This window comes from Carcharodon carcharias, chromosome 21 (genome assembly GCF_017639515.1).
Source record: "Carcharodon carcharias isolate sCarCar2 chromosome 21, sCarCar2.pri, whole genome shotgun sequence".
Lineage (NCBI taxonomy): Eukaryota > Metazoa > Chordata > Chondrichthyes > Lamniformes > Lamnidae > Carcharodon > Carcharodon carcharias.
In genome coordinates, this window is record NC_054487.1 from 79,817,651 (window position 1) to 79,831,203 (window position 13,553).

Here is a 13,553-nt window from a genome sequence, read left to right on the forward strand (position 1 = left end):
ACAGACAAACCAGGGGTGAGATGAGAATTTCTTTTTTACGCTGTGAGTTGTTATCTGGAATAAGCTGCCTGAAATGGCCATGGAAGCAGATTCAATAGTATCTTCCCAAAAGGAATTGAATATATGCTTGACCAGGATAATCTGCAGGGTTATGGAGAAGGAACAGGAGAGCGGGATTAATTGGGTTGCTCTTTCAAAGAGCTGGCAGAGGTGTGAAGGGGCTGACAGGCCTTCTTCAGCTCTAAATGACACTATGAAATTTAAATTAATCATTCTGTTGTCTAAAAAAAAAGGTAAATATTGTTTGACCCACAATGCAAGAGGTAAACGACAGAATCATAGACATTTTGAGCACTGGAAGAGGACATTTTACCCGTTGTGCCTGTGCTGACACTTTGCTATGGAAATCCAAAGTGAGTCTCACAGTTTAGGTCTCTCCCCATAGCCCTGTACTTTCCACAGTTTCAAATACTTGTCCAACATTCCCTCAAAGGATGCCTTGCTCTCTGCTTCAAGGGTCCCCTGTGACAGTGCATTCTGTGCTCCAAAACAAGAACCCGCTGTGTAACAAAATCCCCCCAGACAGCTCCTATCATTGACTACCTTAAATTGAAAGCTCTGACTCGCTGTTGGAAGGAAATAGTCTTTGACCTAAATCACTCTCTCCAGGCTCTTCCATCATTTTAAAGGCCCTAAACTTCCATGGTTGTTGTATTGTACCAGCATTGCCGTTGTTGTTTGTACTGAAAATATAAACTGCAACACCTCCAAGAGTAATGTTTGATAATAAATTTAGCACCAATGTACATAAGGACTCGGTCAGGAAATTTGATCGAAGTTGCGTGTGACCAGAGCGTGGGGAGAAATTTATATGAATCTTGGTTTACTCCTTGATGTAAGTAGGCCGGTTGAAGGCCAGTACCTTTACTACAACAACAACTTACATTTATATAGCACTGGGAATGAGGAAAGACTTCCCAAGGCGCTTCACAGAGGGTTAATCAAGCAAAAATGGATACCGAGGCCAAAATTAGGAGGTGACCAAAAACTCAATCAAAAAGGTGGGTTTTAAACTGTGGCCTTAACATAGCAGCGGGATTGTGTGGCTGTAAGTGCTGGGACCAATGGAGGTACAGTGGAAGAAGGGCCAGAGTCAGAGGAACAGGAGTTCAGAGATAAGAAGTGATGTGCATGTACCTTTTAAGGAGCATATCTTAAACTGCAGCCCACCACTACCTACTACTAGAAAGGATGTGACATATAATCCTATGACTCTGCAGGGGGAACACAGCAGCAGTCCTATAGAAAACAAAAACAGAATTACCTGGAAAATCTCAGCAGGTCTGGCAGCATCGGTGGAGAAGAAAAGATTGATGTTTCAAGTCCTCATGACCCTTCAACAGAACTGAGTGAATCTTAGGAAAGCAGTGAAATAGTCCTATAGGTCTGTGTCTATATATATATATATATATATATATATAGTCTTATCTTCAAATAAAGAACCCACATTATTGTTTTACCAATCCTTGTCATATGATTGGTAAACTCCCACACCCCCACCTCTCTACGTCTCTCTCTCCTCCTTTAAGACGTTCCTTAAAACATTCGTCTCTAACAAGTTTTTGGTCATCTGCCCTAATATTGCCTTAAGTGACTCAGAGTTATTGTTTAATAACATTGGAGCACCTTGGATGTCATTCTACATAGGAGGCAATATGTAAATGCGAAATGTTGTTGCTATAAGAAATTGCTTCCCTCCATTGTACCACAAGCTATGGCTCAACTGCATTGGAGAGAGCGAGAGAGAGACCAAGACAGGCAGAGAAGAATGCAACAGGGAGTGGGGAGGCAATGAAGTGATTGAAACATGAGGGTGTGAATTTTGAATTGGGAGTCAGTAACAGGCATGCTGGATGAGTGGAGCTTGGAAAGGATAGGCTTTGGCTGGGTGTGCTTAGGTCAGCTGAAACTTACAGAGGGTATAAGATGGGAAACTGACTATTCCAATATTCCACTGGTCAATTCTGTGGCTGTAGTTAGACATTTCAGTGCCATAGGGCCGAGGTAGGGCAGAGGCAAGTGATTTTACTGAGATGGAAGTGGGTGGTCTTTGTGAAGGAGAAAATATGGGTTTCTAAAGCTCAGATCTTGGTCGACTGGATGCTGAAATTGGAAATCGTCTGCTTCAAACTGAAGCAATATGGCCAAAGGAGTGATGGAAGTGGGGTGAGTGTATGAAATTTGTAACACTCAACAACTTCAGTCTTACAAGTGTGAATTTGGAGGAAATTGTGACTTTTCCCTCTCTTATTCATTCTCTTGTCGCCCTCGCTCTTGCCCTGTCTCCCTGTCTCCCTCCGATGAAGTTCAGCTGCCTGCAGCAAAAGAAAGGGAGGCATCTTGTTAGAACAAGAACATTTTGCACTTATGATTCGCCTCCAACAGAGAAAGATATCCCGAGGCACTTCAGCGTTATTAAACAAAATGTGACACTGAGCCACTTATTAGGGCATATGACCAAAACCTTGCTCGAGAGGAATGTTTTAAGGAACGGCTTAAAGGAGGAAAGATAGGTAAAGAGCTGGGGTGTGGAATTTAGAGATGGAATTCCAGAGCTTAGGGCTCAGGCAACTGAAAGCATAGCCATCAATGGTGGAGCCATTAAAATTGGCAGCGTGCAAAAAGCCAGGCCTGGCAGAGTGCAGAGATCTCGGGGGGTAAAGGAGATTACAGAAAGGGCAAAGTCTCATCACTTCAGAAAAAAATGCCCAGTTTTCTCCTCTGTTCTGTGGTTCTTTCTGTCAAGGTGCGGGTGAGTCAGCCTCTGTGTCTATTTCCACAGGCACCCAGAACAATTCAAATGTGATGTCCAAAGCCGAGGCTGACATTATAATTACAATAATCTGTGTTTTATAGCAGGTTGAAAATAAACAGAGAGTAATCTGATGCAGATGTATTATTACCTGCAAACAATGCAAATCCATTTGTATTTAATTATAAACACATACAGGTGTGCACAGAGGCTGTTCATGGCATACCTGCAAGAGATGCTTCCAGGATCCATTATTCCTGGTGTTCCCAATCAGGGATAAGTGTTCACATTGAAATGTCTTGGTAAGTAAATGCACACAATGGCATCAGAAGTACAGCTCAGAAACAGGCCGTTTGGCCCAAACAGCCCATGCTCTACATCAGCCTTCTCCCATCAGCATGACCTTTTTTAATGTGCTTATCCAGCTTCCCTTTAAATGCATCCGCGCTCTCTTCATGGTGTCTCGTTCCCTGAAGGGGCTTTGATTTCATTGGCAGTTGAGGAGGGCAAGGTTGGAGGTTGTTGGCTCACTGTCCATACAGCTTCAGCTTGGTTCTCATAGGGCAGAGTTTTCCCGTTGGCGTATGGGGGTGGGTCTCCATGCCGACGCTTAAAATGACGCGCGGTGTCGTCTGGGTGTGTCCCGACATCACCAGGCGCCATCGCGATATTTCGGAAGGCAGGGGCACTATATGTTCAGATGCGCGCCCGCCATCAATTAACGGACCAGTTAAGGCCCTTGAGGCAGCAATTGATCTCGATTTTTCGCAGCCCGTGCGATCTTCAGGATGGCGCACGGGTGCAGCGGTCAGGCGGGTAGGAGACGTTTGTATAAACCTCATCCACAGGCAGGGTGAGTGGGGTCGCGAACGTGATCTTTCAGGTATTTAAGTGTGGAAGTTACTGATAATTGCCAGTGTGAGCAGGAATACTTAAACTCATACCAGCTGCTTGGACAGGAGTAAAAGCCTTGTCGGGACTCAACAGTAAAGATTATTTTCGGGGCCTGCAGCTTTCAGGAAGCCTTCCCTTAGCCTGGGATTGGGGGTTGTGCTCTCCACTGGAGGCACCTCCTCTGAGGAGGAAGGGGGAAGAGGCCAGAGTCCACATTCAGCATCCAGGGGAGCCAACTTTGGGAGGAGAGGCGCAGGCACAAGGGGCACAGGGCCAACAGGAAGCCCAAGGTGGAAGGGGCTGCAGAAGATGCCAATATCCTGCTGCCAGGGTACACAGGTGGCGAAGCAGCTACTTCAATATGTCTGAGGTCCAGTGCTGAAGGAGGCTCCATCTCTTAAGGGAGACAGTCACCTCCATTTGTCAGATGATAGGCCCTGAGATCTCCACAAACTGTGTGGGTGGACACCCCATGCCAGTGGCGCTAAAGGTCACAGCTGCCCTCAACTTCTATGCCTCCGGCTCTTTCAGGGCTCGGTGGGTGATCTCTGTGTAGCCTCCCAATCAGCTGTCCACACTTATGTCAAACAGGTGACAGACGCTCTGTTCAGTCTGCATTGACCTTCATCCACTACCGCTGGGACAAGGCCAGCCAAACACAGTGAGCCAGAGGCTTCGCGGCCATTGCTGGGTTCCCCTGCGTCCAGGGTGCAATAAACTGCAGACATGTGGCCATCAAGGCGCCAGCGGGTGAGCCCGGTGCCCTCGTCAACAGGAAGGGCTTCCACTCCATGAACGTGCAGATAGTGTGTGATCACAGGATGCAGATTCTGCAAGTCTGTGCAAGGTACCCAGGCAGCTCCCACGGCGTCCACACCCTCAGATACTCCCAGGTGCCGGGGCTCTTCAGTGCTCCAGCCCGGCTGGATGGGTGGCTGCTGGGTGACAAGGGCTACCCCCTCAGAAGGTGGCTCATGATGCCTCTCCGCCATCCTAAAAAAGAAGCTGAGCAGCGGGACAATAGGAGCCACGGCACCACAAGGGCTGTGGTACAGAGAACCATCGGCGTTCTCAAGATGTGCTTCCGATGCCTGGACCGCTCAGAGGGTGCACTCCAGTACCCCCCAGATCATGTGTTGCTGATAGTGGTTGCATGCTGTGCTCTCCACAATCTGGCGCTGGAAAGGGGGGACACTGGACGATGAAGGCATGGACACAGTTGCTCCGGTTGCACATGATGAGTTGAGCAGTGAGTCTGAGGATGAGCACGCACAGGGAAATGCTGAGGGGGTAGATGCTAACCCTGGCATACTCCCGGGAGGCAGGGACACCCGGGAGGCTTTAATCCAAAGAATCTTCAGCTAGCACACCACAGATGGACCTTCAACACACAGCAGGGCTGCAGGCTCCACACTCGATACCTGAGTGCTAAATCAGCCTGGATAATAACATTAACTATGGCCCTTTTCAATAAAGCTCAATGTCAAACAACTCACTCATTCCATCATGGGTTCCTGTCCACTTGCAGAAGTAAGGAATCACCCTGAGGCATGACAACATGTCAAAATGTATTGAGGGAACAAATGTAACTTCATAAAGCAAAAAAAGATGTTGGACATCACACTAAGTCTTCCAGAAACTAGTATGGGCCAACATAAAAGCACCAGTGAGAAGCCCGTGGTCAGCCTAAGGTGCCTTAAATTTATGCTTATGGGTGCTACGTCTAGGTGCTGTCCCCTCGTTGGCACTGGTATCTGAGGCAGCCTGCTCACTGAGCTGTCCTGTTGGCCTCGATGACCTTGGCAGACGTCCTCTGGCCCGAGTAGCCTTTGATGGCCCCACCTGGGAGGGAGAGGCCAGTTCCACAGCTGGCATCTCCCCAGTCGCTGCAGCCTCATCAGATGCCACGGTCACAAGCAGAGGGGCGGAGGAACTGCTGCCCTCATCCGGAGCGCCCTGAGAGGAGCCCACAGAAACGACAGGCAGCTGCTGCGCCAACATGAGGTAACTTCGGACCTCCCTGCTCACCGATGGATGGATGGGCGTTGAGCTGGGACACCTGGTGCCCAAACCATCTCCCACACTGGCACTGACCAGCTGAGACCAATGCCATTGTGAGGACTTGCAGGTCCGAGCACAACCCCAGGAGGCCCTGACTGGTCTCCTGAAGGACCCTCTCCACAAGAGTCGCCACTCTCTCCATGGAGGAAGCATGGTGCTCAGCCGTGAGGCTCATTGCATCAGTGATGCTCCACATGGACTCCTCCAGCACGGGCACCATGCCACACATAGCCTAATATATCCCTGCCAGATCCTCCTGCACGTCCTGCGTTTGCTGCCTCAAAGACAACACCAGAGACACATCATTAGCCACCAACCGAGTGTGTGCCTGGTCCCTTGCAGTCCTCCAACTGCCGGCGTCCTGGGTCCTCTGTCTCTGCCCTCATCTCAAGCGAGCGTGAAGTGCCCTCACTGCCGTGCCCTGGAACACTAGCTGAAGATCTAATTCCAACCGAGGCGCTAGTATCTGCGCTGGTGCCAGCCTGGCAGAGATGGCGTGACGCTGGTGAGTCAATTTCCTCTGGGCCCTCAGGGGTGAGAGGTGGGCCCTCTGCCTCCTCCTCCCGGCCCCTGCTCCAGTGATGCTGAAAGGAAGAAAAAGGACATTTGATTAGTTACAGTGCAGACAATGTTAATGTGCATGCTGTTCCCCTGGATCATTATGCGCTCATCCTTCCACAATCAATGGTCAACCCATGTTGCTAACTTCAATCATTGAGCATTCAGCAGTGCCACAGCTGCTGGGACACACATGGTGACCTGAGTGCTCGCCAAACATACCTTTCCGTGGCACCCCAGCCTCACTGCCACTGGTGGACCTGGGGGCATTGTGCCTCTCCAGATCCGTGGCCTGCTGTTTGTAAGCTGTTAGGATGGCTAACTGTGCTTGCCCTCCGCCAGTCTGTATCTGCTCTGCAGAATCGTGCGGTCTTCTCCTGAGAAGGAGAGAGGAGCTTTGATTAGTCCGGCCCGTACCTGAATTCCCATCGCATCCCTGCCAACCCAGCCAGAGTGGGACATTGCAGGACTCCCGTTCTTCATTACCCCGCAGCTGCCGCACACTCACCCAAACAAGCCAGAGCTGACCCCACCCCCCCGCATTGCCCAAATGCTGCCTCCTTCACATGTGGCACCACAAGGTGTCACTTTGCTAAGCAAGGAGGCACAAGCATGTGGAGGGTAAAGACTAACAGATGGATTGATGCCCCACCACCTGGAAGCTCCCCTCCCAGCATGTGAGCAACCTGACTTTGACACGCTTCCCAGTTCCAGCACTCCGCCTAGGTGCAGACCCTTGACTTTCACCCCCATTCTATACTCTGGGTGTCAGTGTCACACATGCTGCGGGTGCAGAACCCATCCTAGCTCAACCCTCTCAGTGTGAACTAGACATGGGCAATATCTGCTGTCACACCCAGCGAGGGATACATGCCAATACATTCAATGCCATTACTGTACTCAGAGTTGGCGGGGGTGGGGCAGGGTTGCTGGGAGGGAAAGGGTGATGGCCCCATTAAGTGACTTAAGGCAACATGGTACTCACCCTTCCTGAGAGCAGGAGATCATTGAATTTTTTACGGCACTGGACCCATGTGCGCTGCACCACATCATGGGATCGACACTCTCAGCCGCCTCCTCCCACACACATTTGGTCAGGTGCGGAGGCCTCCACCTCCCGTCCCTTGGAAGAAGGACCTCCTGCCATGTTTCCACCACTCCAGGAGGGCAGCTAGGCACTCTTCAGAGGAATGATGGGCACACTGCCCAGCTGGCCTACCCTCTGGCCTGGCCTGCTCCTCTGGCCTGGCCTGCTCCTCTGGCCTACCCTCCAGCCTGGCCTGCTCCTCTGGCCTACCCTCCGGCCTGGCCTGCTCCTCTGGCCTACCCTCTGGCCTGGCCTGCTCCTCTGGCCTACCCTCCGGCCTGGCCTGCCCAGCTGGCCTACCCTCCGGCCTGGCCTGCCCCTCTGGCCTACCCTCCGGCCTGGCCTGCCCAGCTGGCCTACCCTCCGGCCTGGCCTGCCCCTCTGGCCTACCCTCCGGCCTGGCCTGCTCCTCTGGCCTACTCTTTGGCCTGGCCTGCCCCTCTGGCCTACCCTCCGGCCTGGCCTGCCCAGCTGGCCTACCCTCCGGCCTGGCCTGCCCCTCTGGCCTACCCTCCGGCCTGGCCTGCTCTGATGGCCTACACTCTGGACTTGAGTTATGCACATTGCCACTCTGATGTGCTCGTCTCCCAGCCACTGTGAGCAGCCTTACAAAGGCTGCCAGGCCTTCATTTAAACAGGCCGCTGGGTCATCATTGGACCTGGTGGTCTGTGCACGCCCACCGTTGCCTGCCCACTCATGCTATCCATGGAGTCATGAACTACGCTGGGCGGGCCTTAGGTGGTGATCAGGTCCGTGCCCGCCCACACAGCCTGCCCGACATGGGGAAAATTGTCCCCATAAATTCATACCGTGCAAAAGGAGGCCATTTAGCCCCATTGTGCCTGTGTTAGCGCTTTTGGTAGATCTATCAAATTAATCCCACTCCCCTTTTCTTTCCCCATGGCCCTGAATTTTATTTTCTCTTTTCAATTATTTATCCAGTTCTCTTTTGAAAGATGTGACTGAATCTTCTTCCAGCCCCCACACCCCCCTCCCCACCTCTTTCACGCAGTGTTAGATCAGCCAACTCACTGGCCGAAACCAACATCACAGTGGGGACGGGGCCACAAAATACAGCGAGCCTTTTCCAAACTCCATTAACCTCAGCGGGAACGTAAAATCCCAGTGCCGTCAAATTCCACCCTCTGTAACAAAAAAATTTCCCCACCCCTGATTTCTGTAGCCCTGCTGCAAGGATTAATGGGATAAAAGTGACCAGGTACTTGAATTCTAAAATCAGATCAGTCGGTTTGGATTAACATCTAATTATTCCGCTGCTGCGTTGGTTTCGCTGCAAGGAGGTTCTCCAAGTAATGAGTCCAATACAGCACTGCCCTGTGGGTTTGTAAAATCAAATGACAACTTCAGAATATTGTCCTGTCCTGTCCTGTTTGGAGCTACTCCTACCTGGAGATCAGTTGCCCTGGTTTGTCACGTTCCTCTGTCTTGCACCATCTTCACATATCCACTGTAGCTTGTCTACAACTGCTCTCTGACCTCCATCATCCAACTCCGCCCAGGTTGCCCCCTCTTTCTGCTGCCCACCAATTTGCCCTCTAGAGGAGATCTGTGTAGCTTTTCAGCTCTGATCAAATGGCTGAAATACTGACCTGTTCTTTTCTGGATGTGACTTTTTTTAAGAGTTCTTTTTGCTCTTGCTAACTCAAGCACCTCTCCATTTGTTCTATGGGGCAGAAAATGATGCACGATGGCATCGAGCCCGGCGTCCCTGTGTCATAGCGCAGTCTCGCGATTATTTCCTTTGGCGGGTGCACACCCGTGCCCGCCAATAATTAAAAGGCCTTTTAAGGCCATTGACAACCTAATTAAATTCAAATTTACGCTGCCCGCCCATCCTAATGGTTAGGCCGGGCTGTCCCTCCTCCCCCATCTGCCCACGCAGGCAGCACTCAGCACTGCTGCTCGCGATCCACGCAGGGCGGACCTTAATTGACCCACCCACGTGAAATCGCGGTGCGGAGCCGATTGCGGGCACCCACGGTCTGTCTATGGAATCCAAGTCTCAAAGGCTTCGATTTTCTTCCACAGATCTTTACTTCTCGTCCAGGTTTCAAAGTCACACAGGAAAGTGGAGAGAATAGGTTTCTTCCGAGTTACAAGCTTGAGTTTTCCTGTTTTTCTCCTTGGTTTCTTGCTTTAGAATCTAGGCCAAGATGAAATGCTATCCCTGCAGAGGTGGCGGTTATGATGAGATTAGTCTATCAGAAGTCGTGAGTTCAAATCCCACCGCCGTAGGTTGTGAATTTGAATTAAATCAATGTGCTAACTCATAAACTGGCACTGGATAAAACAGTGAGGGAAGTTTAATAAGCCATCTGATTCAATATATTCTGTGGAAAAAGAGCCAGAAGGGAAATTAGGAGATTTTTTGATTGGCAGCTCATTGTTCTGATTTGCAAAACATGCCTGAAAGGACCTTGGAAGTAGATTCAATGGTAAATGTGTTCTTCAGATATGGAGCCCACTGGAAAGGTCAGCGTTTTTATTGCTCATCCCTAATTGCCTTTTAGAAGCTGTTGGTGAGTTGCTTTCTTGACTTGCTTCAGTCGTGTGATATATTTACCTCTATGGTGCTGTTAGGGAGAGAGTTCCAGGATTTTGTGCCAGCAACAGTGAAGGAACAGCGATATATTTCTTTAGTCAGGATGATGTGTGCCTTGGAGGGGAGCTTGCAGGTAGTGGTGGTGTTCCCATGCTGCCCTTGTTCTTCTAGGTGGTTGTGGGTATGGAAGCTATTGTCAAAGCAGTTGAGTTGTTGCAGTGCATCTTGTAGATGACACACTACAGCCACTGTGCACCAGTGGTGGAGAGATTGAATGTTTAAGGTGATGGATGGGGTGTCGTTCAAGCTGGTTGCTTTGTGCTGGATGGTATCACAACCCTTGTGTGTTTTTGGGGCTGCACTCATTCAGGCGTTGTGACTATCCAGTTCATGGTTCATGTTAATATTTTCGAGATGAAGGTGACATAATTAAAATGCTGGACTTTAGGGATTGCCGGAACACCCAAAGAAATGACAGCTTAAAAGGTGACACGTTTGTTTAAAGTCATAATGAAAAAGATACAGCTATGAAACAGCATTTGGCTTACTTAGCTAAAGAACTGGAGACAATATGTCTGCAATCCTTGAGTGGTGGCTTTCCAGAGAGGTGTTTTTATTTTGGCAAGTAGAGGTAAATTATTTTAAAATATTCAGTGAACCCTGAAAGATTGTAAAACCCATTTGCTTCGCTGGAAAAGTTAGTTGGACCTTGTGTGTTTGCAGCCCATTGAGAGAAGATAGTAAAGTAAGTGATAGTTAGGTAGACCTGCACTGTAAGCAGAGTTTTAAAATAAAGCTAACTTCATCTTGACCATGTGGAAGGTGGCTGAGGGTTAACCTCAGTTTGAGTTTTATGAGGGAGCAGAAGCTGGAAAATTGCCTAGTTTGAATTAGCGGAAGAATCTACAGTGGTCCCCACAGAGTCTGGTGCCAAAGAAAGCAACAATCAGATTAGCTTGAAAGTATTGAAAAGTAACTAGAACAAGGGATTGAGGCATCCACAATAAAGAGATGGCAAATGAAAATTTTATCTCAGATAATTATTTATTTCTGTATCTCATAAGCGAATCCGTGAAGGAAGTAAGAAGTAAACCTGAATGCATAACATAGGTAGTTATAAGTTACAGTTTTAACTTACTCTGATTTGCTTTGTTTAATTTGTCCTGCATACAGTAAAGTTTGTGTTTTGTTTAAAAAAGCTTGTGGTGTAACTCTATCACTTAAAATGAGGTGTTCAGATTTCCATTTAAATGTTAGCAGTCCCTAATAGGATCGTAACACAGGCATGTGGAGAGTATTCAGTCACATTCTGACTTGTGCCCTGTAGATGATGGACAGACTTTGGGAAGTCAGGAGGTGAGCTACTTGCTGCAGCCTCTGACCTCCTCTCATAGCCACAGTTTTTATATGGCTGGCACATTTCAGTTTCTGATTAATTATAAACCCCGGATGTTGATGGTGGGAGTTTCTGCGATGCTAATGCTGTCGAATGCCATGGGGAGATGGTTAGATTCTCTTTTGTTGGAAATGGTCAATGCCTGGCACTGGTGTGGCACAAATGCTACTTTCACTTATCTGCCCAACTCTGAATATTGTGCAGCTCTTTGCTGCATGAGGACACTGCTTCAGTACCTGACGACTTGTGAATGGAACTAAACACTGTGCAATCATCAGTGAACCTCCTCATTTCTGACCTTTGGATGGAGGAAAGTTCATTGATAAAAACAGCTGAAAATAATTGGGTCTGGGACACTACTCTGAGGGACTCCTGTAGTGATGTCCTTGGATTGGGATGATACAACATCTTTGTACTCGGTATGACTCTTGTCCTTGGAGAGTTTCTCCTTTGGTTCCCATTGACTTCAATTTTGATACCACACTTGGTCAGATGCTGCCTTGATATCAGGGCAGTCACTCTCCGCTCACCTTTTGAGTTCAGCTCTTTTGTCCATAGATTCATAGAGGTCTACAGCACAGAAACAGGCCCTTTGGCCCATTGAGTCTGCGCCAGTCAAACAAGTACCTAACTATTCTAATCCCATTTTCCAGCACTAGGCCCATAGCCTTGTATGCCATGGTATCGCAAGTCTATATTTGGACCATGGCTATAATGAGGTCTGGGGTCAAGTGGCTCTGGTGGAACTCAAACTGAGCATCAGTGAGCAGGCTATTGCTGTGTAAGTGCTGCTTGAGAGCACTGCTGATGACACCTTCCATCACTTTACTGATGATTAAGAGGAGACTGATGGGACAGTAATTGGACAGATTGGATTTATCCTGCTTTTTGTGGACAGGACATACCTGGGAAATTTTCCTCTTTGTTGGGTAGATGCCGGTGTATTAGTTGTACTGAAACAACAGCTTGGCTAGGGGCACAGCTAGTTCTGGAGCACGTGTCTGGAGTACTCCTGCTGGGATGCTAACAGAAGCCATAGCCTTTGCTAGATCCAATGCCTTCAACTGTTCCTTGAAATTATTTAGGGTGAGTCAAATTGGCTGAAGAATGGCATTTGTGATGGTGGGGACCAACTTCAAGAGGAGGCTGAGATGGATCATGCCCTCGGCTGAAGATGGTTACAAATGCTTCAGCCTCACCTGGGCATCATCATCATTGAGCATGAGGATGGTCAAGGAGACTCCTGTTCCAGGTTCATTTTTTAATTGTCCACCACTGTCCACAACTGGATATAGCAGGACTTAGGTCTGACCTATTGGTTGTGGGATCACTTATTTCTAACTATACCAAGCACCTTCCACTCCTTTTTTAAAAAATTATTCATTCATGGGATGTGGCCAGCATCTATTGCATGTCCCTAATTGCCCTTGTTCAGAGGCATTTAAGAGTCAACCATATTGCTGTGGTTCTGGAGTCACATGAAAGCCAGACCAGGTAAGGACAGCAGATTTCCTTCCCTAAATGACACGAGTGAACCAAATGGGTTTTTACAACAATCGACAATGGTTCACGGTCATCGTCAGACTTTTAATTCCAGACTTTTTAAAATTGAATTATGATTTCACCATCTGCTGTGGTGGGATTCGAACCTATGTCCCCAAAGCATTACCCTCGGTCTCCAGAATATTAGTCCAGTGACAATATCACTAGTAATGCAGAAATTGCAGCAGCCAACATGCTCCTACAAACAGTAATGAGATTGACAAGACAATCTGTTTTTCCAGTGATTTTAGTTAACTATTGGCCAGGATATCGGAGATTACTCTCCTATTCTTCTGCAAAGTAGTACTTATGTCCACCCGACAGGGCACATATGGCCTAGGTTGAGTGTCTCCTCTGAAAGGCAGCACCTCTGACAGCGCAGCATTCCCTCAGTACTGCACTGGAGTGTCAGTCTAGGTCAGGGTTTGGCAACTTTAACAAGAACCATTTTAAAAATTTAGTCAAAAACACAACCTTCAGAGCCACAATGCTGTTACTCAAATGTGAATTATAATGATAAACAAGACAGAATCACTTTTGTCTATACATATGCAGCACCATTTTACTGATCACAGAATCACAGAGCAGAAGAGGCCCTTCGGCCCATCGAGTCTGCACCGACACGTGAGGAACACCTGA